This window comes from Xenopus laevis, chromosome 1L, assembly GCF_017654675.1.
Source record: "Xenopus laevis strain J_2021 chromosome 1L, Xenopus_laevis_v10.1, whole genome shotgun sequence".
NCBI classification, from domain to species: Eukaryota; Metazoa; Chordata; class Amphibia; order Anura; family Pipidae; genus Xenopus; species Xenopus laevis.
In genome coordinates, this window is record NC_054371.1 from 86838168 (window position 1) to 86843572 (window position 5405).

Here is a 5405-nt window from a genome sequence, read left to right on the forward strand (position 1 = left end):
AGGGAATGGTGTAACCAGATTTTGGAGCTTTCTATCCAATAGATCCTATAAGTGAACTTGTGTCATGGCCTGAAATCATTTACTATTATTTTTGCTTTGTGTTGGGCTACCTTGTTAATAAATAAGTTAAAGTACACAAAAAAATTTTGCATTTTAATTATTTTGTGCCTTCTGCTGTTAGGTTTTGACTCCAGCAAGAAAGGACATTATTAGCAAGGCTGACATTATTTCTAGAAAAGCAGAGGTATAAACTTTTTTTATCCACTAACCCACCAAGTCACCCCAGCCCAGTAGTCAAAAAGGGAAAAGTAAGCAGGAACAGCACTAATTCCATTTTGGGTTGGCAGGGCACTTTCATTTGGTGAAGTACAAAACAGTATGTTGGCCTATTAAAGGATCACACCACATCCAGCCCACTGTTGCTGACACAACCAGTAGCATTCATAAGCCATTTCAGAATGTCTACTGGTATAGCTACTGCTGGGCCAGGAAGGGTTTGAGGGAACATATCTATAGAAGGATACTCTACTATTAGAACAGACATTACTATGGATTTTGTAGCACCATGCTAGTATCACTTTAATCTATTGCCAAGTTGGTGGGGTCACTGGTACCCTAGAATAAAATTTAAATTTCATGATGGGTATTTGTAAAATAAGATTGCTTAGACTTGTAGACACTCCCATTACCAAAGTTTACACCTCTCCTTATTGATGCAGGTGCTCCTATGGTTGATCGGTCTGAGTCACAATAGTATTTACCATGATCAAAGCAAAAAAAAAAAAAAGGACAACAATCTGATTTTGGAAGTGTGTAAAACATGAAACCTAAATTTACAAGACAAAATGTGTCAGGGCATTAAACTAAACTTACCTTTTAAATCCCTGTATTACCGAATGCAGTACATTTCCATTGCAAACTACAAATTCATATCAGAGCAGCCCACAGCCAAGGCTCCAGAGCAACAAAACAAAGCACGGAAGCTAGAACATTTTCATAATATGAACAAACACAAATCGTATCACTAAACAAGTGTGCATATAATAAAACCTCTTAGAGCAAAGGTACTTAAGCTTCTGAGCCCTAGAAAGGTCACTGCAAGTTTGATTATATAAAGCTCTAGGCTATTTCATAGTAAGTCATGAAGGGGATATAATGAGCATGAGAAATGCATAAAATATTTTAGAACAATAGCTTACTTGCTTCACTTACACAAAGTGGTGAGCAGACAAAAGCAACTTATCTCTGCACTGAGAATGTATACATAGAAAAGTAACGTACAGAGTAACAACATAGTAAGTTAGGTTGAAAAAAGACACGTCCATCAAGTTCAACCTTTTAACTCTATTTGAACCTGCTAGTTGATCCTTAGAATGAGCTCTTGCTTGAGCAATGGAATTCAGATCAAGAGCTGTTCATACTGTTTTTAACAATTCATAAATCTAAAACATTTGTAGGGATCCATAGTAGGGATGCACCAAATCCGGGATTCGGCCTTTTTCAACAGGATTCGGCCGAATCCTTCTGCCCCGCCAAACTGAATCCGAATCCTACAATGCATATGCAAATTAGGGGCGGAGAGGGAATCGCATGACTTTATGTCACAAAATAAGGAAGTAAAAAATATTTCCCCTTCCCACCCCTAAATTGCATATGCAAATTAGGATTTGGATTGTTATTTCGGCCGAATCCAAAATAGTGGATTCGGTGCATTCCTAATCCATAGGGTTAAATTCATCTATGGCCTGAAAAATCCAGCATGGTTGAAAATCACCTGGTGTGGCCAGCTAAATTGGACCTAAATTGTATAAGGGAGGAGTGAGTCCTTTGCCCTTGGGTAGTATTCCCTGGCAGATTGCAGATTTGACCAGAAGGTGTCACTGTTGAGTAATTTCTTCATATAACTGAGCTGCCCTGTGCTCAGATTTAAGGTGGCCATACATAAGCCGACCGTGTCGGCAGTTTATTGGCCCGTGTATGGGGCCCCCTGACGGGCTTCACCGATCGAGATCTGGCCGAAAGTCGGCCAGATCTCGATCGGATGGGACAAAAAATCCTGTCGGATCGCGGCCGCATCTATTCATTGATGAGGCCCCGTGATCCGACCACCCATTGATATTCGTTAGGATCCGATCGTTGGGCCCTAGGGCCCATGATTGGATCAGCCCAATATTGCCCATCTCAAGGTGGGCATATTGGGGAGAGATCCGCTCGTTTGACGACATCGCCAAACGAGCGGATTTCTCCGTGTATGGGCACCTTTAGTCTGCTCCAGTTGGGAGTGCAGAAACTGTAGCCAAGATGTAGAGGCCTAAGAATTGAGAGGCCAGTGGAAGGTTTGGGATACGGGGCCCCAAGTCTGGTGAACTCAACCATGGGGGGTTTAGAGCTTGGAGGCAGCAAAGAGACTGTGACAGCTGCTGCCTGGGGATGGATTCCAGTAAAAGGGGTTTGTTGTGCTCTCGCTACGGATAGTGCTGGGAGCTATACCATAACAATTAAGGCAACATTTCTGTGCTTGACTGGAGGATTGGATACACTGTGGATGCCTGCACCAGCTCTGTTTGAGCCCTGGTGAGTCTGCCCATACTTCATATTCTGTATGATCCTGACCAAAGTGGTTTTTCACTTTTATGCAGCCATCATAACAGCATTTGGAGCCCTATGTCATTCCTGGAACCCCAAGGAAATAACACCATGGAGGATAGAAACAAAGATTCAGGTTTTTCATTTGCAAGCTCCACCTGGCAAAGGGAAGTTTCTTAGGCTCTTGAAATCTGCAGCCATCATGCATGGACCATATAACATCACCTGCTGCATGGAGGCAGCACCATCATCTGCAAAGCCTGGTCGTAGCAACATCTTGCTCAGTTCAATCAGGCCCCGGAGTCAAATGGCAAACATATGTAATGGGAAAGTATTGTCTTTATTATTTGGAGCGAATGGTGCGTGAATGTGAGATTTGAAAGGCCAAGGGCGTAACAACAAGGTAGCAGAAAGTAAGATCACAGCCTGCTTTGCCTGCATGCACATGCCTATAGAACCCTTCACCTTGTATTATTGCTTATAGTGCCATGATAATCCATGGAGGATTTTTCCCCTTTTCTGGAGCAAATTGGTGATTGCTTCAGATATGGGGTTTTTTTTCCCTTCACTTGGATTAGCCAGAACTATAAATAGTTCTACATATGCAAAGGGTGAACTTTCCAGCCTCTAATATTCTATCATATTTATTATATTATTCGAATAATGTTACAATTTAGGGGCAGATTTATCAAGGGTTGAATTGAAAATTCGAAGTAAAAAAATTTGAATTTCGATCTATCTTTGTGTACTATGACTATAGTCCAAATTCAATTTGATTTTGAGATAAATTTGAATATCGAAATTTATCATAGATGGTCTCTTTAAAAATTCAACTTCAACCATTCACCATCTAAAACCTGCTGAATTGCTGTTTTAGCCTATGGGGGACCTCCTGGAACCTATTTAGAGTTAATTGGTGGACTTGAAGTTTTTCTAAAGATGCACGGTCACTTCCATTCTTATTTGTTCAAAAACGGACCTATTCACCCCAAAAAAACTTTTTTTTTGATAAATTTCGTTTGGTTTTCGTTTTTTTTTCATTTGAATTTCGAATTATGGGAGTTCAAAAAAACTCCCATTACTTCGAAATGCTGCCCCTTAATGTACATCCCCTGCAGCATTTTACGCCCAGAGTGAATGGCCAGTAACAGGGTTGAAGCCTTGACGAGGTGTTACTGTCACATGTACAGTATGGCACCTGTTATCCAGAAAGCTTGGGACCTGGGGTTTTCCGAAAAATGGATCTTTCCGTAATTTGGATTTTCATACTAAGTCTACTAGAAAATAATTTAAACATTAAATAAACCCAACAAGCTGGTTTTGCCTGCAAAGAGGATTCATTATATCTTAGTTTGGATCATATACAAGATACTGCTTTATTATTGCAGAGAAAAAGAAAATCATTTTTAAAAAATTTGGATTATTTGGATAAAATGGAGTCTATGGAAAATTGCCTTTCCATAATTTGGAGCTTTCTGGATAATGGGTTTCCGGAGAATGGATCCCATAGCTGTACTAATGTTCTAATTCAACCATGCTTTTTTCATATCCTTTTCAAAAGTTTTCTCCATCTTTGAGGTGATGAATACCTCAAAACCTATAGCCAAAATTGCTGCAAGTTTGTCAGTTTACTTAAAAATCACTGGTTTTCAAACTCCAAGTTTGTGTTCAAACCCTACCCCATTACAATAGTAAACAATCACAAGACCATTTTGGTAAGTAGTCAATATACCCACATGGTTTTTACACCAGACCTATAACCACCCAACCTTCCAGTTACCTACAATCTGAGGTAGCCACAGCAAAGTCTTACGATATCCCTGGATATGCTGCTGTACTCCATACTCACTGGATACACAATGTATTGTATTCACCTGTATGAACACTGTAATACCTTCCTGTGAACTACTCCTTTTTACTCAATAAAAGTGAATTGTTGAAAAATTTATCTCTGGTTTTCTTACGGTGTAAACATGCTCATAATGGCTGCCACATTTCTTTTGTCAGGAAATACATTTTTTAACCAACTAAGCAGTGTTCTGGTCTTTCATGAGACATGTGAAAGATCAGTGCTTTGGAAAATATGAGTTTGTTCCATGGAACGGACTTTGCTTAGCACAATTTAATTGTAATGGCCACTGACCTATCACAATGTCTTACCTATATGACAGTCCATAAAAAATCTCTTTGATCCCAAAGATTTTAACATTTTAAACCGATATCAAAGGCCTATCTATAGGCCAGCTCATCTCCTGACATACATGCACTGAATAGAGTACGAAAAAATGTTTGTACAATATTATCGGTGTGTCTATGGCCACCTTAATACTTTTTTTTCCAGTTTAGCTGTTGTCGTCAGATAGTAAACCAGAAATCGTGCCTCCCTAAAGCCGCTCTCAGAGGTGGTGTAAGCAGTTAATACCTTTCTTATCTTTGGAGTTGCTGAGCATGATTCCCAAGTTTCAAGTAAGGTAGCAAATTTAAACAGTCCAGAATCTGTATCTGGATTACCAAACTGCCAGACCGAGACACTAGAGACAGGAACACAAAGTTTCAGTTTTAGAAAGATGATCAAAAATAAACTAGAAAGCAAACCATCTTTTTTTGGTGTACTATCTGAAAGCAATTGAACTGAAAAAAGTCTTTGGAAAGTGAACAATCCTTTCAATAGTCAACTTACTAATTTAGTCAACTTACAAATTTTAGTATTAATTCATTAAGTTAGTACTAATTTCTAGTTTTATCTTAAAGATCACAAAACATGTAGTTTTGCATCTCTCAGGAACTGAAAAAGGACAGAAAAGAAAATACACATAAAA